We start from the raw sequence: 22,699 nt of genomic DNA, 5'->3' as shown, positions 1-22,699 counted from the left end.
CAGGAAACATTGAAAATTACCGTAATAAATATACATTTCATGATCTTAAAAACTCGTATGCATAATCATGACCTGGAAAAGAATAAACATTTTCATAACATATCGCATCATATCAACATAGACGTGTTTGTTTTCTTAATTTGAATTTTGTTTTCTTAATTTGAATTTCGTTCATTAGTTGTGACTTTCGTATCATTGTATTAGGCGGTGGATCAATCTACGTGTAACCGCGATACCCGACGGTGGGGACATCAGCGACAGTATTACCCATCCACTAAGCCTTGGCCTTACATATCAATGTATTATCATATTTGTATTAGTCACAACCAACTCACATCCTTCAAAACATGTCATCAAATTCATCACTTAACAAAATCATGCATATGCGTAATTTTTCCTTAAAATCATGCATGCAACGTATTTTTCATAATTATATAAAAAGCCATATACATGATAACATAAACGTTTAAAACATGACAAATCGAATTTAGGGCGATGCAAGGACTAAAAACTCGACCCGGGTGCAAAATAATCATTTTGCCCCTGAAAACCGTCATTTTGCACCTGGAAATCTTAATTGACCATTTTACCCATGGACATCGAAATTTCGACCTGAAGCCTACCAAACTCCTTAAAACACCTCAAAACATAATAATAAGCATTTCTTAGACGTAAACTCGAGCCCGTTGCAAAACTTATACGATTCGTTTTAAAACTTTAACCGTGACTCGAACCTATATGACCAACCCCTAATACCCTCATTTCAAACCCCTTATGACTTATGAACCACAACTGAATGTTGCTGGAAATTTCCAACTCACCTACCTCGAAACCCTAGCTTTACCCTAGCCGCGATTTCTCGACTCTAGCCCAAACCGACAAGGACCAGCTCCAAGCCAACCCTTCCTAGACCACCCTTGGACCCTTGTGGACCTACATGACCCAAGTTTACACTCCCATGCATGTTGCAAGGTGCGAAAGCCCGAGAGCTACCAAAGAAGACTCCACCCGCGACCAACCTACTCTCAACTCGATCGATCGGCTTCGTAGCCAGGTCCAGTAGTGTTCGAGCCATCCTAGGCCACGTCTCAGACCCACAAGGTCTGGTCCATGACTTGGATCGGCCCTTGCACTGTCGCCTTAGTGACATCAGTCGATCATCCCTCAACCGAGCCATACATCCAAGGAAAACGTTCGGCCCTCTCAATACCTCTCACCCTAACCAACTCCAACACTTAGGTCCCTTAGTCCTTGACGTTTTCAGCCCTCTAGAAACACAAAACGGTAGCTCCCTTGTACATTAATAACAAAAACGTGAGTATGAGTCAAGAAAATGCATATTTCGTGTCAAACATTTGCAAAATCGATACCACATGATAAATCAAAGCATTCTCCATGCAAATAAATATAAAACAACATATAAATGGTTTAAATGATGAGAAAAAGAGATACATGGCGTGCCTCAACATTTGTGTGCTCGAAACCTCGAAGTTATGCGCGTAGGACTTGCACCGGAGAGGCGGGGATGAATGTTTCTTTGAAAGCTATGGAGTAAATCGAGAATGGATGTTGGTTTTTTTCCGAAAAGTCCAGCTGATGGAATGAGGGAGGGGCGGCCACCTTGAGGGATTAGGTTTAGGGTTTAGTTGGGTAGAGTTTAAGTTAAATAAACATGCACTAATGGGCCCTTAATTAAAATTTAAAAGGAAATGGGTTTTGGGCCCATTAAATACTAAAATAAACCCAACAAGCCCAACAACACTCCCGAAAAATATTTCGTTTTGGTATGTTTTTGAAAATATTTCCCGAACCCTCAAAAATTCATCTGAACCGATAAAATTTTCGTACCAGGTAAAAATATAACTTGGTGAGTATAAATACCTAATCAAAGCCCATTTTCAAAAAATCATACTTAAAAATACTGCATTACGAATTGCATTCAAAATTTTGTGATGAAACTAATGATTTGATTTAATAAAATAAATTAGAACAAAGGAAGATGGGGAGACATGATGTAACGTACTGAAAATTTCAAGGTCCATGTGAACCACATGCATGCAATTTATCAAACTTTTGATATGTTTTATTAAATGGTTTTAATGCATTAAATGGATGTTTATTGCATGAATATGTGTTTTAATTCATGGTTTACTAAATTTACATGCATTAGGGTTTTAAGTTGCGTTTCGCGCTCGAACAAGTTGTGAGGACCCAGACGCTAATTCATTCCTTAATCGTCTTTAGTAATAATTCAACCAATTATAATAAACAGGGTCTAAATTTTTTTTTAAAATACAAAGCGGAAACGTAATGTAATTCAATTCAAATTACATATTAAACATAAACATACAAATCTTGTATTATCTACAAGAATTCAACTAGGTTCAACTATATATCAGTGCTGAATCCTAAGTTGCTTCGAAGCCCGGATCTCCACGCTATCTAGTCCAGCCTCGTTCTTTTCTTAACCCTGATCCTATCCCACCTGTTGCCATGCACACATACAAACAAGACAACAGCCGGATAACTCCGGTGAGAATTACATTCTCAGTATAAATCATGTATATATGCAATCATAAAAACAATATAAAAGCATATTACAGATATTTCTAACATGTATTCAGATCAGAATATAAATCCATATCAAGAATAGATCCTATTCTAAACATGTACCATCGTCAGGAACATAATCAACATAACTCAATATAAACTGTCAATTAGACTAATGACTCCACATTTAAGACTAGACTCAATCCTAGTCTAGGGATCCCGGTTTCCAAAAGTTGGCATTCCCATATCGACCAACAGTAATAGAAAAGACTCCAGTTCTATCCACGTCGATAGGGTATCGATCACCAGTAATAGAAGAAGCTCTGATTCTATCCACATCGGTATAGTATCGATCACCAGTAATAGAAGGAACTCCGATTATATCCACATCGATATGATATCGATCATCAGTAATAGAAGAGTTACGATTCTATCCACATCGATACGGTACCGATCACCAGTAATAGAAGAAGCCACATTTCTATCCACATCGATAGCCAATCATCCGGTGACAGACTTTGACACTATAGCCAATACACTATCTTGTGACATCGTGCAATGTGCCCGTGGCGATCCCAACACTATCAGGCACTTCTGTCACAAGATTACTCGTCTAATACCTGCTGTCTATAAATCAAGAGAACAAGTACATCAATCAAATCAATACAATAAGGTAAAGTATGTGATTTAGGGAAACTCGAGCCAAACCTCACTCGAGTTGTGCAATCCCAACTCAACATTAATTTATACATTTATCTTCTCGGTCCGACGAAGACGACGTCCCGAATTCAACTCTGTCCATACCCAATCTGATAATGACAATCGAATAGATACAATATCAGTATGTAACTCAGTTCAAAACCTGTTCTGATTAATACTCAAATCAAAACATAATCTGATCAATGCCAATCGATATATGATACCACAATACCATCTCAACCAATACCGAGTCTGATCAATATCAATTTACGGATGTTTCGACGGCATAACCATACAGTCTCGATAACCCCGTCAATCCCAACATCATAGACATAATACCAGAACTCATAATCACTATCGATATAACTCATAATTTCAACGATAATATAAATCGGATATCGATTCTCAATCAAATCGACTCCAAAATTCATAACAATTCCATAATCAGTCCGTTTCTTAATCTGACTTCGATTCTATGATCTCTAACATGTCAAGAACATCATATATGAATTCCATTCAATTCTGACAACATCATAATTTCAAACGATAAACGTAACAAAACTTACGTCCGGTTGTAGTCTGCGTTGATAGAAACTCAGTACTGAAGTCGGATTCAAAATTAGACGGACGGATCGAAATATAAAGGCGTAAGGATTTCTACGAACTTTTCCTCTCTTCTTTCTTCGAACTTGTGAAGGAATAATGTATTATATGTATATATATATACCAAGCTGCATATTAAAACAACGTGTCCTCTTTTCTTGAATCTCGGTCGGCGCTCGGGCGCTGCTAAACTACCGCTCGGGCGCGGCATTCTCTGTCCATGCGCTTGTTTTAGTATGCACTGGCGCTCGGTCGGTCACAAAATACCGTTCGGACGCCGCATCCTCTGCCCAAAGCATGCTTCTGTTGAACATTGGCGCTCGGGCGGTTATTTTCTACCGCTCGGGCGCCAATAGTTCTGTCTAAAAATTGCACCCTTCATATGTTTTGGCCAATCTGGTCTCGTAATAGCCCGTCTATAATTATATCAATTCATAATCAATAATCTCATATTAACAGAATCAAAATCTCGGGCATTACACAAGTAACGGAGACCGGGAATAGTTAGGAAAAAACTTCTCAAATGCATTCGAGTTAGAACATCAACTAACACATGCTCTGATACCATTGACGAAAATCTAACTTGTAATTGCTCAGGATACCCTTTTTTAGCTTCTAGGGTTTATTTACCAATGACGGAAATATAACTCGAATATCGTATACGATTATTGAATAAATTCATACTTTGATTTAGGATCTTTGTAATTGATTTATTAACCTTTGTTCCGGATATAACAATGCTCTTTAATGGTCTGATACCGATCACGAATGGAAAGGAATCAAGTTTTCACAATCCAAATGCATAAACAATTGTGATATTTGTTTGTTGTCTTTGAAAGACAAGTCACGACCCTCTTTTTTTGTATTGAATAAATGATCATTATCTTATCCATCATGTAGGAAGATTATAGAGGTTATTAGATAATAACCACTGCCTCCAATAAATTCAAATTACTAGTTTTAATTGTTTGAGTCAAATCGAGTTAGTCCTCATGGGCGACCCATTACCATTAACCCATATTTAAAAATTCTTACAATAAATTTAAAATGAAAGTTTCCATTCGATTATTCTATTATGCTGAGGTTCCAAATCAAATATAAATACGTAAAGTAGTTAGACATGAACATGATTCAATATGAACTGATCTTGGCCTAGAACCTTAATTGCGTCGAAACCGTAACCTATCAACCTGATATGGTCTATGTATCCGGAATGATTCCAGTAATTTTGAGTCTGAGTCTACTTTTAAAAATGACCCCTAGATAATAATACGTGTTGATTTTTTTTTTTTTTTTTTTTGTTTCATAACTACTTTACGTTATAGAAAATATAAACTAAACAATATGAAATAGTAAATTTTTATTATAATTTAATAACAGATAAAAAAAATATCCAAAATGATAGCTAAAAAACAATATGTTTTATAGTTTTAGAGCTAAAAATAATAATCAAATTTGTATAATTAAGTTGTTCAGTAATTTTTTCCTCAATTGATAACATAGTCAATCAATTCAACCTCTCTCATGACATGGTTGATCGAAGAAAAGTTTTGATGAGCTTTAATTTTGAGAAATTTCGTTCTGCACTTACTACTGTGACTAGGATAGTCAACAAAATTTTATAAGCAATGTGAGCATTTGGAAAACATTCACCTATTTTATTCAAATAGGTCAATTCCAAAAATAAAATAATCCTCGTTAATAACAGAACAACCCCTATGAGTTAGAGAATTTTTAAGATTCTTGAAATACCTTGACAAGACTTCATCATATACACGTTATAACGTCCCTATATTGAACAAAAGAGCAAATTTTTTTTTTAATATATTTTTTAAACTGTTCAAATCAAGTTTTCATAGAAGAACAAGCTTGATTGATTATAAAAAGAGAGTATTTGATTCGAAAAAATTCTGCAAATGAATATCACTTCTTCACTGTTACTTTCACCAAATTGCTTCTTTATTCGAACAACACATTTATCTTGAAATACAACTTCAATGCATATCTCACATGCCATTTCTTTATCTTCAATCACGGTCTTATCATAATCATCTTCTCTGAATTCTTATAGAAATAAAATAATTCCTTGTAAAAGTTTGATAGCAACATCAATATCCATTTCTTCATATGGAAGAAATTTTCTCGTAGTGTAAATGGCATGCAACAACTTGTACTAAATTACCACACCAAACAAGAAATACAAAAATCTCAATTTTATCTAATGCTAAGGACTGTGCTTCACTATTCGTTGTGAGATCTTCATTATCATTTGTCAAGTCATACAAATCATCTTTTATTTGGGCAGTTTGCTCTTTTATAGGTTTAACACTCTCAACATGACTTTCCTAGCATGTGTTTTGACAATGTCTGCTAACACTATCTTTAGGAAACACAGTTCCGAATATCTCTCTTAAAACATCTTTCTACCACAAAAAGTCTCCAACTTTTTGATCAATGTGGTCCCATTTCTTCGGATCATCAAAGCAAGTCTACTGATTTAAGTTCTCATGTTGAGCAAACTCATTATCTTTCTTATTATTTTTTAATTCATCCACATTGACAGATTCAAGGATTTCTTCATTATCAATCACAATCTTATCCAATTCATAATCTTGCTTTGCATTAATTGTTTCATATAAAATCAGTCATTAGGATATGTATACCGCCAATTTCTACTAAAATAATGACTCAAATCTTTTCAAATTTGCAACAGAATTAGCATGGGTCCAAATCCACATATTCACCAACTGTTTCTTGTGATATGTACAAAATGTTGAAAAAGTCAAGAAAGGGAGCACAGGAAAAGAAAACATGTAATAAATGTGTGTTGCCTATTTTGCAGGAAGTTTCGCAGAATTGATGGAATACGCGTTTTTAACGCGTGTTCACACGGTCAAGGGGCTCTATAAATAGAGCTCCCCCCTTCATTCTGAAATCATCCCTTCTTCGAGTTTTCTCTCATCTTATAAGCATTTGAGTGCTTAGTTCTATAATATTGTGAGGTGTTTTGTTCTCCTGTATTAAGAGAGTGTGTGTTCTCTTTGGAAACACAGTGAGTGAGTTGTACACCACAAAATATTATAGTGGAAATCTTTTCATCTTGCCCGTGGTTTTTACCCTAATAATTTTTAGGGATTTTCCACGTAAATCTCGGTGTCCATTTTATTCTTTATTTTCGGGTTTTATTATCTCAAATTCCGTACGTGGGACCAACAAGTGGTATCAGAGCCTTGGTTTAAAATTTCTTTAAATTCTGAGTATGCTTTGTGGTTGCAGCCTAGACTGATCTTCCACATCAGAAAAGATTTTTTGAAAATTTTTTATTAAGGCGGGATTATTTTGTTCAGTTTACTAAATTGTTGTAGACATAATGGCGGGAAGGTACGAGATAGCAAAGTTCAATGGAAGCAATTTTATGCTGTGGAAAATAAAGATACAAGCAGTTTTAAGAAAGGAAAATTGCTTGGCGGCTATTGGAGATAGACCGGTGGAGATTACAGATGATGGAAAGTGGAATGAGATGAATGATAATGCTGTTGCCAATTTACACTTGGCCATAGCAGACGAAGTTTTGTCAAGTATCTCTGAGATAAAAACAGCCAAAGTTATCTGGGATACTCTGACAAAGATGTACGAGGTCAAGTCGCTACACAACATGATTTTCCTAAAGAGAAGGCTTTATACTCTTCGGATGGCGGAATCTTCAACGATGACCGATCATATCAACACACTAAATACTCTATTTGCCCAACTCACTTCCATGGGGCATAAAATAGGGGAAAATGAACGTGCGGAGCTTCTACTTCAAAGTCTACCAGATTCATATGATCAACTTATCATCAACATTACCAACAATATTCTTATGGGCTTTCTAAGATTCGATGATGTCTTAACTGCGGTTCTCGGAGAAGAAAGTCGGCGCAAGAATAAGGAAGATAGATTGGTAACATCGAAGCAGGCAGAGGCTTTGCCGATGATAAGAGGAAGATTTATGGACCGTGACTCTAGTGGGAGCCAAAGGCGAGGTAGATCAAAGTCGAGAAGTAAGAAGAAAAATATTTACTGCTTTAAATGTGGTGGTAAAGGGCACTTCAAGAAAGAGTGTACGAGTTTCGATAAAAGCTCTCAAGGAAATGTGGCCAGTACTTCAGGCAGTGGTGAAATATTATTCAGCGAAGCAGCAACTGTTGCAGAAGGCAGACACAAATTTTGTGACACATGGATTATGGATTCAGGAGCGATGTGGCACATGACGTCTCGGAGAGAATGGTTTGATAATTATGAACCAGTCTCAGGAGGATCTGTATTCATGGGAAATGATCATGCCTTGGAAATCGCTGGGGTCGGTACTATCAAAATTAAAATGTTTGATGGCACCATTCGCACCATACAGGAGGTACGGCATGTGAAAGGACTGACGAAAAATCTTTTGTCCTTGGGGCAATTGGATGATATCGGGTGCAAAACTCGGATCGAGAATGGGATCATGAAAATTGTGAAGGGAGCGCTTGTGGTTATGAAGGCGGAAAAAGTTGCTGCAAATCTGTATGTACTTTTGGGAGAAACACACAAAGAGGCAGAACTAGCTGTTGCATCAATTGGTTCAGGAGAAGAATTAACAGTGTTATGGCATAGAAAGCTCGGGCATATGTCAGAACGGGGGTTGAAAATTCTCTCAGAACGGAAGCTGCTGCCGGGACTTACAAAAGTGTCACTACCCTTTTGTGAGAACTGTGTTACCAGTAAACAACACAGATTAAAGTTTGGCACTTCTACTGCCAGGAGCAAAAGCATATTGGAGCTGATTCATTCGGATGTTTGGCAAGCACCGGTTGTATCCCTAGGAGGAGCGAGATACTTTGTCTCGTTCATTGATGATTTCTCTAGGAGATGTTGGGTGTATCCAATCAAGAAAATATCAGATGTTTTCCAAATCTTCAAAGATTTCAAAGCGCGGGTTGAACTTGATTCTGAAAAGAAAATCAAGTGTCTGAGGACTGACAATGGAGGAGAATATACTAGTGACGAGTTTGATGCATTTTGTCAACATGAGGGCATCAAGAGACAGTTCACGGCGGCTTACACACCTCAACAGAATTGAGTGGCGGAGCGGATGAACATGACCTTGTTGGACCGAACAAGAGCTATGTTGAGGACTGCGGGTCTAGAAAAGTCATTTTGGGCGGAAGCAATCAAAACCGCTTGTTATATTATCAATCGTTCTCCTTCAGTGGCGATCGATCTGAAGACTCCGATGGAGATGTGGACCGGGAAGCCGACAGATTATTCTCATTTGCATACATTTGGAAGTCCGGTGTACGTTCTGTACAATGAACAAGAAAGATCAAAGTTAGATTTGAAATCCAGAAAATGTATCTTCTTGGGTTATGCTGATGGAGTAAAGGGGTTTCGCTTGTGGGATCCTACTGTTCACAAGCTTGTCATCAGCAGGGATGTTATCTTCGAGGAAGATAAATTAAAGGGAGACAAAGGCACACCGAATTCAGAAACTACTATATTTCAGGTGAAAAATAAGACGGACGAAGGTCAAGTTTCTTGTGAAGCAGTACCAGAGCACGAAGAACAAGAACATGTTGAGTCTGAGGTTTCTAATGTGAGGCAGTCAACTCGAGACAGAAGACCACCAGGTTGGCTTTCAGATTATGTCACTGAAAGCAACATTGCATATTGTCTATTATCAGAGGATGGTGAGCCATCGAGTTTCCACGAGGCTACTCAAAGCTTGGATGTATCTTTGTGGATGATAGCAATGCAAGAAGAATTGGAGGCATTAGACAGGAATAAAACTTGGGATCTTTTACACTACCACGAGGGAGGAAAGCCATCGGCAACAGATGGGTCTATAAGATCAAGCGAGATGGCAATAACCAAGTGGAGCGGTATCGTGCTAGATTGGTGGTAAAAGGGTATGCTCAGAAAGAAGGCATTGACTTCAATGAGATATTTTCTCCTGTGGTTCGGCTTACAACAGTCAGAGTAGTGTTGGCATTGTGTGCGGTGTTTGACCTACATCTAGAACAGCTAGATGTGAAAACGGCATTTCTTCATGGAGATCTTGAAGAAGAAATATATATGCTCCAGCCAGAAGGTTTTGCGGAAAAAGGCAAAGAGAACTTGGTTTGCAGGTTGAAGAAATCTCTGTACGGTCTCAAACAGGTGCCGAGGTGTTGGTACAAGAGATTTGATTCCTATATCATGAGTCTTGGATACAACAGACTGTGTGCAGACCTTTGTACATATTTCAAGAGGTCTGGTGATAATTATATTATTTTGCTGTTGTATGTGGACGACATGTTGGTAGCAGGCCCCAACAAAGATCATGTCCAAGGATTGAAGGCACAGTTGGCTAGGGAATTTGATATGAAGGACTTGGGACCAGCAAACAAGATTCTAGGGATGCAAGTTCATCGAGACAGAAGTAACAGAAAGATTTGGCTTTCGCAGAAAAATTATTTGAAGAAAGTCTTGCAACGCTTCAACATGCAAGATAGTAAGTCAATTTCAACCCCTCTTCCTGTTAACTTCAAGTTATCCTCTGAGATGTGTCTTAGCAGTGAAGCAGAGAGGATGGAGATGTCTCGAGTACCATATGCATCAGCAAGTGGGAAGTTTGATGTTCGCCATGATCTGTACAAGGCCAGACATTGCTCAAGCAGTGGGAGCAGTTAGTCGGTATATGGCGAATCCTGGACGAGAGCATTGGAGCACTGTTAAGAGGATCCTTAGATACATTAAGGGTACCTCGAATGCTGCATTATGTTATGGAGGATCGGATTTTACACTCAGGGACTATGTCGATTCAGATTATGCAGGTGATCCTGATAATAGAAAATCTACTACTGGTTATGTGTTTACACTTGCAGGAGGAGCAGTAAGCTGGGTTTCAAAACTGCAGACAGTTGTGGCGTTATCTACAACAGAGGCAGAATACATGGCAGCTACTCAAGGTTGCAAGGAGGCAATATGGATTAAAAGGTTATTGGAGGAGATCGGGCACAAACAAGAGAATGTTCCTTTGTTTTGTGACAGTCAAGTGCCTTGCACATCGCAAGGAATCCAACCTTTCATTCCAGGACTAAACACATTGGAACTTTGTGCGGGAAGTAGTAGAAGAAGGAAGTGTGGATATGCAGAAGATCCATACGAAGGACAACATAGCTGATTTTCTGACCAAGCCAGTGAACACTGATAAGTTTGAATGGTGTAGATCCTCAAGTGGCCTAGCAGAGACGTAAGCAGCAGGTAATGGCAAGATTGAAAGGATGTGTCGAGATGTGTTTGATTCTCAATCAAATCTTCAAGTGGGAGAAATGTTGAAAAAGTCAAGAAAGGCAGCACAGGAAAGGAAAACATGTAATAAATGTGTGTTGCCTATTTTGCAGGAAGTTTCGCAGAATTGATGGAATACGCGTTTTTAACGCGTGTTCACACGGTCAGGGGGCTCTATAAATAGAGCTCCCCCCTTCATTCTGAAATCATCCATTCTTCGAGTTTTCTCTCATCTTATAAGCATTTGAGTGCTTAGTTCTATAGTATTGTGAGGTGTTTTGTTCTCCTGTATTAAGAGAGTGTGTGTTCTCTTTGGAAACACAGTAAGTGAGTTGTACACCACAAAATATTATAGTGGAAATCTTTTCTTCTTGCCCGTGGTTTTTACCCTAATAATTTTTAGGGGTTTTCCACGTAAATCTCGGTGTCCATTTTATTCTTTATTTTCGGGTTTTATTATCTCAAATTCCGTACGTGGGACCAACACAAAATAGCCCTCAATACACGCATAAAACTCATCTGCTAAAATTATTTGTGTTTTTGTAACACGTAGTGATTGGCTCGAAACTACGATAATGTTGGGACATCGTATTCTCGCACCCAAGACGCAGCGGAAGTTTAAAAATTTTGTTCTTGGGCGTCGTGTGTTCAAAACAATTCATAGGGCATTTAGGATTATACCTTTGCGTTTATTACGATGGACTCCAAACTACTCCGGTTTTTACGCGGAGATAGTCCTTCTTGTAAATCCCTACGAACGGCTCTTCAAATTTGATCGCCTAATTACGTCCACGATCGAAGACTGTCTTCCTCGTTTGGTTTGCACTAGAAAATCCAAACGATTCTTGCGTTGAGATTCTAATCTCCGAATTTCCAAAATCCGGAGATCATGCGACGATGGAGGCGCGACGATGGAAGAAAGCACTTGGCCAAAATCCTTATTCAATTTTTTCTTCATGGCCGTGAGTCATGATTCTAAATCATGATTTGTTATAATTAATGATTCTCAATCAATAATCAAACCATTAATCAAGCAAATCTAATTTGCTTTCGTGGCCCAAAAAAACTTCTTCCAACAACCTTGAAGTGGCCGTGAGTTGTAATTTCTATTTGGAAGGATTTTTGATTTTTTTTGTGTGCAAAAATAAGGTTGTAATCATGAGTCCTAGTGGTGTATATATAGAGTGAGACTCCTAATCTAATTAGGAGTCCATCTCCCACAAGGACTCTAATAATTTCATTATATTTAAACTATCATATAATTAATATATAATGTATTTATTAACCTTTAATAATACATGATATAATAATATTATATACACATATTTTATATCTCCATATAAAATATATATACATGTATATTAATTAAATTAAATAACCATTATTTAATTAATAAATTAACTCCTTGGTTAATTTAATTCTAGACTCCTCTAGAACATATATGAGAATTTGTGCAAGTTAGTAGTCACCACTACTAGCACAATCATTTAATTAGTAAATTCTCAATTCACTAAATAAATGATTTCGAACTCATTATAACCCCGATCGACGATCCGATAGCGTCGATGTGTCAAGGATACAAATTTTGTTTATATAATGAAAATCGAAAATTTCGAAGAACAAAATTTTCATTTGCAAAATTTAGAACTTACCAGATATGACAGTTACAATATTTGGCAGCTGCCAGTTTTAGTGAACTCCTTCACAAAACAGGTTGTTCCACTCTCCTTCCTTATTTAGCAATCATGCTAACTTTCACTTCTTCCATCCTATGGAATCAGCTCATAAACTCCTTCATAAGCTTCCTGTTTGATCTCCATCAAAATATAGTCGCCAAATTTCAACTCCTTGAAATTTGACTATCTCAAGGGGAACACAGAATCCGATACTCCTGTGACCCTCAATGGTTCAGGGACACAGCTAGCCGTGGGTTCATATCTCCATGTGATTCAGAATAACATTTATTTTTATTCGTGTTTACCCTAGTTAACCCCATTCTTTTCATCAAATCCTTGATCAAGAATGTCAGAACTCATTTCTGACTGCACCCATCGGATCATGGTAAGAGCGTCTAGTAGCATCGCCCCATGATCCCCTAGGTATCACTGATAGTGCCTGCAAGAACCTTTAGTCATGGTTAGCGTACAGTACGGTCCCTTCAACACATATATCCCGATCGAATCTACAACCATTGGTATATCGAGAGTTGTATATGAATTCGATAAGGATGTGATTTATCTTTGAGTACTAATAGTGGCATGGCATGTGCAACTAGGAAAACACCTTTCCCTACAGCACATTTCTTGCTCTGGCCAGAGATCCTTGCACTATTAACTCATCAAATCACATAGGATATCTTCACCTGTAGGCGAACGGTGAATCCCCGACTACAATGCATTTGCTCCTACGTATTTCGAAACTACACCCAACCTCGCCACTTGATGACCCTCGATGGAGTCGGTAAACGGATCCAAGTGCATGCTAGTACGTATAGCCCCTACATTGTCCCGGGTCAAAGTACTAATGGTGTACAACCATAACTGCGAACTATTCCACTCGATAAGTGGGAACCACTTGGATAGTCCGAGGGAGGGTTGTTCAGTGCATCATCATATGATCAACCATCTGTGTGAATGGACATCTCCATGTCCTTGCCAGTGAAACATGGCGTTTACACCAGAGATGCTAGTCTCGAGCTCGAGCGACATTTATCCTTGTTTTAGGTGGCTGAATCGACTAGGAATCTATTTAGAATATACGGTACGCTTCCTAAAGAGCTTCATGATCTTACTTTGAGACGCAGACCTCATGGTACCTATTGTATATTCAAGGACTTTATCTATACAGCTTGCATGGGTATACAGATAAAGTATAATGCCATAATCGAATAAAATCAGTTAAATATTATTAAAATAAAGATGGTTTTGCATTAGAGTCAATAAAAACCCTAGCCACAAGTTGGCTTGCCGGGCATCTACTCTAACAATCTCCCACTTGTCCTATAGCCAACTACCCATAGATCTTAGACCCATTGCTTCGCGATGCTTCTCAAACAATGGTCCTGGCAGGGGCTTCGTCAGCGGATCAGCAACGTTATCTGCGAAGGCGACTCTCTCTACCGAAATGTCTCCTCTTCCCACAATCTCCCGGATTATGTGAAACTTCCTCAGTATATGTTTGGATCGCTGATGAGACCTAGGTTCCTTTGCTTTCGCAATGGCACCGGTTTTGTCACCGTAGACCGGGACTGGTTCAACTATTTGAGGAATGATATCCAACTCTTGGATGAAATTCCTCATCCAAACGCCCTCCTTTGCTGCAGCCAATGCAGCTATGTATTCGACCTCAGTGGTTGAATCCACTGTGGTGTCTTGCTTGGAACTCTTCCAAGAGACAGCACCACCATTGAGCTTGAATACAAATTAAGAGGTTGATTTCAAATCATCCACATCTGTTTGGAAGCTAGAATCAATAAAGCCTTCCAATTTTAGTTCTCCACTCCCGTATACCAAGAACAAATTATTAGTTCTTCTTAAGTACTTAAGAATGTCCTTCACTGCTTTCCAACGCAGTGGACCAGGATTCGACTGATATCAGCTAGGAACATGCATATGCCACATCAGATCGAGTAGATATCATACCATACATAATACTGCCTATGGCAGACACATCTGGAATGCCGCTCATGGTTTCTATCTCTTCATCAGTCTTAGGGCACATAGACTTGGATATATTCACACCATGAGACATTGGGAGATATCCTCTCATGGACTCCTCCATAGAGAATCTCCTCAGTATGGTATCGATATATGTGGATTGAATGAGCCCTAGCATCCTTTTGATCTATCCCTATAGATCTGTATTCCTAATACATATGATGCTTAACTCATATCCTTCATGGAGAACTTACCAGCTAACCCTACTTTAGTTGACTTCAACATCCCTACATCATTCCCAATGAGTAGTACGTTATCAATATAAAGTACTAGGAATGTCACTGCACTCCCACTAACTTTCTTGTATACCCAAGGTTCCTCAGGATTTTTGGCAAAATCAAACTCTTTGATAGTGTTTTCAAATCTGAGGTTCAAGCTCCTTGATGCCTGTTTGAGTCCATAAATGGATCTCTGAAGTTTGCATACTTTATGCTCACTTCCTACTGATGTGAATCCTTCAGGTTGAGACATGTAAATCTCTTCCTTAATCTCCCCATTAAGGAACGATGTATTCTCATCCATTTGCCATATTTCATAGTCATACCATGCTGCTATGGCTAGCAGTATGCTAATGGACTTGAACATTGCGACTGGAGAAAAGGTTTCCTCATAGTCAACACCTTGCCTTTGAGTATATCCTTTTGCTACCAATCTAGCTTTGAAGGTCACCACCTTCCCATCCGCTCCAAGTTTCCTTTTGTAAATCCATTTGCATCCTATGGGAACAATTCCCTCAGGTGGATCTACTAAGGACCATACTTGGTTCGAATACATGGAGTCCATTTCCGACTGCATGGCTTCAAGCCATTTAGATGAATCGGCATCAGACAATGCTTCCTTGAAATTTCTTGGATCACATCCAGAATGGGCTCACCTTGGCCCTCTTCAAGAAGCAAGCTCAACCTATTAGGCGGCCTCGAGATCCTTTCGGATCTTCTAAGAGCTTGTGTTTCTTTGATTGGCTGTTGGGATGTGGGTTATGCTACTTGTGTAGTATGTGGTTCTCGAATCTCATCGAGTTCTATCATCCCGCCTTTTCTATCCAATAGAAACTCCTTCTCTAAGAAGGTGGCATTCCTTGAAACAAACACCTTTGTTTCACTGGGATAATAGAAGTAATATCCAATAAAGTTCTTTGGATATCTCACAAAGTAGCACAAATTGGCTCTACTATCAAATTTGTCTCTCATTGTCTGCTTCACGTAAGCAGGGCATCCCTATATTCTTAAGCAAGAATATTTGGGCGGTTTTCCCATCCATATCTCATATGGAGTTTTATTCACTGCCTTTGTAAGGATTTGATTCAACAACCTTGCCGTTGTTTCAAGTGCATATCCCCAAAGGGATGGTGGCAACTCAATGAATCCCATCATAGATCGAACCATGTCCATCTCGTCCGATTACAACGTTCTGACACACCATACAACTGGGGTGTGGCAAGCGGAGTCCACTGTGAGAGAATCATATTCTCGTTAAGGTAGTCTTGAAATTCAGTACTCAAGTATTCTCCACCTCGATCTAATCGTAGTGTTTTAATACTTTTTCCTTATTGTTTCTCTACTTCTTCTTTGAATTCTTCGAACTTTTCAAAGACTTCAGACTTGTATTTCATTAAATACACATACCCAAACCTCGAATGGTCATCGGTAAAGTAATGAAGTAGAAATGGCAAAATCTCGTGCTAACACTTAGCGGGCCATACACATCTGTATGGATCAAATCCAACAGATCATGTGCACGTTCCACTTTCCCTAGGAAAGGGGCCTTGGTCATTTTTCCTTTCAGACAGGACTCACACGTCTCTAGAGAGTTTATGTCTGACGAGTCAAACATGCCCTCTCCCACTAGCTTGTGCATCCTTATTTGGGAAATATGTCCTAGCCTAACGAGCCACAAATGTGTTTGGTTTAGACTATCTTGTTTTCTTTTGGTTGTCGTCGAAATCGTGTTTACTTGGGCATTCACTTATCATTGCCAAAACATTTCTGGCCTAGATAATCTCTTATGTCCAGGCTTCTAGCAGTGAAACATACATGTTCTAAATTATCAGGCTTTATCAAATTTCAGGCCCACCACCTTCTCATTAGGCCCAATCATACTTACATCATGCTCATGGGCAAGAGCCCCATCTTGCATGCGTGTAGTCAAGTGTTCCTTGAAAGTGGTGTGCATCATTATGTGAGTTTCATGCACTATGCAACTCTTGCATGTGTATTTGAATGTCGACAGCATTCAAAATTTTCTCAAACTGTCTCTACAGTTCATTTGATATAGAAGCAAGCATATTACACTTTAGCTTGCATCCTATGGTCTACCATCTTGCATGCTTTGTCAGTTCAGCAAGACTGACATTAGTGTGTATGCTATTTTTTTCGAATTTAGAACAATTTTCCCAGCCAATCTTGAAAATTAGTGTTCGGTTAGCTTGTTTTACTGATAGAAATGGATTACGTGACGAAATCGTAAATATACGGATATGGAAACAGAATAAATGTTGTCGACTATTTTAAAATATTTTGTATGACGTAAAATATGGTCTTTTGTTTTTACGAATTGCCTCCCACTATTTTGACATTTTCACCACCCTCTGATGACAAACGGGAAATCCAATTTCCTTAGTGAGTACACAAGGCCCAATTGCGAAATTATGATCCCGAATAATATCAGCCAATCATAACTTCCAAAAGGTAGAGCCCAATTGCAACTTCTTGCAACCCTTACGTAATTTAGCCTCACATTTGAGGAGGGTCCAATAATATGATCCCCTTTCTTTTCACGTGTCAAGCCCGGCCCATCAATGTTGAACCTTAATGGACGGTCGCCATGAGATCCCCCAATAATATGAGCCGAAGTCATGGGAGTTCCATGTAGTTCACATCAAATATGTCAGTGGAAGTCACAGCTTTTCGGCGTCCAGGCCTCACCAATAATATGAGCCAGACACTGACCGCGCGTAGCGTTCATCATGCAACCACCGTTGATGGAAGGCAATGAATTATTAAACTTTCTTTTAATTATCCTTTCAATGGGCTTGATTTAAATTTTGGATCTCATCCAAAATGAGGGATTTTAATTTTAAAAATTTGTCTCATCATTAATTGTAAAACTCGTGCCATGATTGTTTGTATGATTGCCGGATTCATGCAATTCTTGTCATTATATTAATAATAACGCACATACTGATTATTTATAATATATCACATACATCATAAATAATAAAGTATGATTGATAACCGAGAGCTAATTGATCCGTACGAGCCACATACGGATCCATGTCCATAACCTAGGTAAATGCAGGGATGCAAATGCAATATTACATAAGCTTCCAATATTTTACATGTCTTCGATATTCAAAACTCCTTCCGAGGATCGGGCCCACCGTCTTCAAATCTTGATCTCCCACTAATCCTAATATTTACATAAAATATCCATGGCACATTGGGATACATAAACCAGGTCCACTTTTAATTATCAAATAATCAAAAATTACAACACGTAAAATATCCTAACATACACCTAGCACATTGGTCATGGCTCTCAATCATCCTTTTAACATATAATATCATATATTATATAAATCCGATAATATCACATATCATCAATAAATCGTGTATCTCGTAAATTATCACTAACCGCCATAATTATCAAATTAAATAAACACTTATATTTAATTTCAAATAATTAAATTTCTTGTAAAACACCGTTTACCATAAATAATTAAAATCATATTTCAATTATTTATTTTGTAAGAAATTGATTCTATAAAAATTATTGTAGGGGTAAAATTGTCCGTATTTTCATAAAATATCAATTTAACCCAAAATTTTAAAAAATCAGAAAATCGCCCTTGGCCCGAACAATTCAAGCCCACGACCAAGCGCGGTGCTCAAGACGTTCCCGGGTACCCGTTCGCGCCGCCCGCCCGCTGCCCGATCCGATCGGGCGCTAGCGAGCGCGCTGTGCGCTAGCCGCGCGCACAGGCGAGCAGGCCGTGCGCGCGCCGCGCGCTAGCCGTCCGGCGCCTGCGCATGCGCCGTACAGCACCGCGCGCGCGTGCGACCCAAAATTTAAATTTTTTTTTTCAAAAACAAATTTTTTAAAATAACTTTTAGGGGCGTTTTTCATAAAAATTCTTACGCGGTTAGAAATAATAAACTCAACACAATTTAATTAAAACACACGATTGAGAATAACTTGGCTCTGATACCACTGTTGGGACATCGTATTCTCTCACCCAAGACGCAGCGGAAGTTTAATAATTTTGTTCTTGGGCGTCGTGTGTTCAAAAACTTTCATAAGGCGTTTAGGATTATACCTTTGCGTTTATTACGATGGACTCCAAACTACTCCGATTTTTACGCGGAGATAGCCCTTCTTGTAAATCCCTACGAACGGCTCTTCAAATTTGATCGCCTAATTAGGTCCACAATCGAAGACTGTCTTCTTCGTTTGGTTTGCACTAGAAAATCCAAACGATTCTTGCGTTGAGATTGTAATCTCCGAATATCCAAAATCCGGAGATCGTTCGACGATGGAGGCGCGACGATGGAAGAAAGCACTTGGCCAAAATCCTTATTCAATTTTTTCTTCATGGCCGTGAGTCATGATTCTAAATCATGATTTGTTATAATTAATGATTCTCAATCAATAATCAAACCATTAATCAAGCAAATCTAATTTTCTTTTGTGGCCCAAAAAAACTTCGTCCAACAACCTTGAAGTGGCCGTGAGTTGTAATTTCTATTTGGAAGGATTTTTGATTTGTTTTGTGTGCAAAAATAAGGTTGTAATCATGAGTCCTAGTGGTGTATATATAGAGTGAGACTCCTAATCTAATTAGGAGTCCATCTCCCACAAGGACTCTAATAATTTCATTATATTTAAACTATCATATAATTAATATATAATGTATTTATTAACCTTTAATAATACATGATATAATAATATTATATACACATATTTTATATCTCCATATAAAATATATATACATGTATATTAATTAAATTAAATAACCATTATTTAATTAATAAATTAACTCCTTGGTTAATTTAATTCTAGACTCCTCTAGAACATATATGAGAATTTGTGCAAGTTAGTAGTCACCACTACTAGCACAATCATTTAATTAGTAAATTCTCAATTCACTAAATAAATGATTTCAAACTCATTATAACCCCGATCGACGATCCGATAGCGCCGATGTGTCAAGGATACAAATTTTGTTCATATAATGAAAATCGAAAATTTCGAAGAACAAAATTTTCATTTGCAAAATTTAGAACTTACCAGATATGGCAGTTACCATATTTGGCAGCTGCTAGTTTTAGTGAACTCCTTCACAAAACAGGTTGTTCCACTCTCCTTCCTTATTTAGCAATCATGCTAACTATCACTTCTTCCATCCTATGGAATCAGCTCATAAACTCCTTCATAAGCTTCCTGTTTGATCTCCATCAAAATATAGTCGCCAAATTTCAACTCCTTGAAATTTGACTATCTCAAGGTGAACACAGAATCCGATACTCCTGTGACCCTCAATGGTTCAGGGACACAGCTAGCCGTGGGTTCATATCTCCATGTGATTCATAATAACATTTATTTTTATTCGTGTTTACCCTAGTTAACCCCATTCTTTTCATCAAATCCTTGATCAAGAATGTCAGAACTCATTTCTGATTGCACCCATCGGATCATGGTAAGAGCGTCTAGTAGCATCGCTCCATGATCCCCTAGGTATCACTGATAGTGCCTGCAAGAACCTTTAGTCATGGTTAGCGTACAGTACGGTCCCTTTAACACATATATCCCGATCGAATCTACAACCATTGGTATATCGAGAGTTGTATATGAATTCGATAATGATGTGATTTATCTTTGAGTACTAATAGTGGCATGGCATGTGCAACTAGGAAAACACCTTTCCCTACAGAACATTTCTTGCTCTGGCCAGAGATCCTTGCACTATTAACTCATCAAATCACATAGGATATCTTCACCCGTAGGCGAACGGTGAATCCCCGACTACAATGCATTTGCTCCTACGTATTTCGAAACTACACCCAACCTCGCCACTTGATGACCCTCGATGGAGTCGGTAAACGGATCCAAGTGCATGCTAGTACGTATAGCCCCTACATTGTCCCGGGTCAAAGGACTAATGGTGTACAACCATAACTGCGAACTATTCCACTCGATAAGTGGGAACCACTTGGATAGTCCGAGGGAGGGTTGTTCAGTGCATCATCATATGATCACGTCTGTGTTAATGGACATCTCCATGCCCTTGCCAATGAAATATGGCGTTTACACCACATATGCTAGTCTCGAGCTCGAGCGACCTTTATCCTTGTTTTAGGCGGCTGAATCGACTAGGAACCTGTTTAGAATATACGGTATGCTTCCTAATGAGTTTCATGATCTAACGTTGAGACGCAGACCTCATGTTACCTATTGTATATTCAAGGACTTTATCTATGCAGCTTGTATGGGTATACAGATAAATTATAATGCCATAATCGAATAAAATCGTAAAATATTATTAAAATAAAGATTGTTTTGCATTATAGTCAATAAAAGCCCTAGCCACAAGTTGGCTTGCCGGACACCTACTCTAACAGATAAATTATCTGATTAAATTTACCAACAAAAAAATAATAATCCAAAGAGGTTAATTTTTATGATAAATAAATAAAACTCTTAAGAACATGAAAAAGTCATTAAATAACTTTGTTATAGATAACAAAAAGATCTCAAATTTCCACAAGTAAAACAGTAGAACACAACATAATAAAAACTTAAAGATTTAACAGAGGAAACATAAACAAAATGATACCTCAAAATGATAAAAACGTATGCTTCAGAAAGCTGGTTTGATAATGAAAAACTGATAAGAAGTAAGTCAAAATCGATTCACAAATCACAATTGTCGAATGTGATGAATTTTTTTTTGTCAATGACGATCTGAGGAATTTAGGAAATTTGAAGATTCTGAACGTTTGCAAAGAAAGAAGATATATCTTGAGTCAATTCATATTAATTATAGAACCCGTAAATCAGACTACGTATAAGCCATGCATAATTTCAAATATTTAAATTTAATATGATTTTTATGCATGAGGATTTAAATTCTTTTCTTTAAATTTAATTATTTTATGCAGTAGTTTAGTTATTATCCTTTCAGTTATTTAAGTGAGGCCGGACTGGAGTTGGAGTATTGAGATAAAATTTAATATTAAGAAAACATTCCCAAAATTTATTTTAGATAAATAATAAGTTAATTTAATATAAAAGAATGTTTAAGGAATTATTTAAGTAATTTAAATGTTTAGCCATGCATGCAAGATAATGTTATTCCATAATTAATTTCTTAATTCACTAAAATATTTAATGAGTAGATAAAACACTAAAGATTTAAAATACAATATTTAAGAAATATTTTTTCCTCCATTTTATTCAAATTTTCGGCCATTTCACTTTTAAAGATTTAATTAATTGCCAACTCTCCATTTTGATATTTTTCCTTAATCCTTTCATGTCATAGATAATCCTCTCATTTTAAATCCTCATTAATTAATATTTAAGCAATATTCCTACCATGTTCATCTAGCCATATTCCATCCCCATTTAATTAAATAAAATCGGCCCCCTCCCTCATTTCTAGATTCAAAATATTTGACAACCCTTTTTCCTTGATTCTTTCCTTATCCGTTTTCTTGGTAGATAATTTCCTCACCATTTAATACTTAAATAATTAAAAAATATTTTACCCATTTTTAAAAGCTAGAATTCGGTCCCCATTATCAATTCAAAGATTTGCTTTGACACCTCAACATTTGGTATCA

Source organism: Primulina tabacum, chromosome 8 (genome assembly GCF_025594145.1).
Source record: "Primulina tabacum isolate GXHZ01 chromosome 8, ASM2559414v2, whole genome shotgun sequence".
Lineage (NCBI taxonomy): Eukaryota > Viridiplantae > Streptophyta > Magnoliopsida > Lamiales > Gesneriaceae > Primulina > Primulina tabacum.
This window is presented reverse-complemented; position numbering follows the sequence as displayed.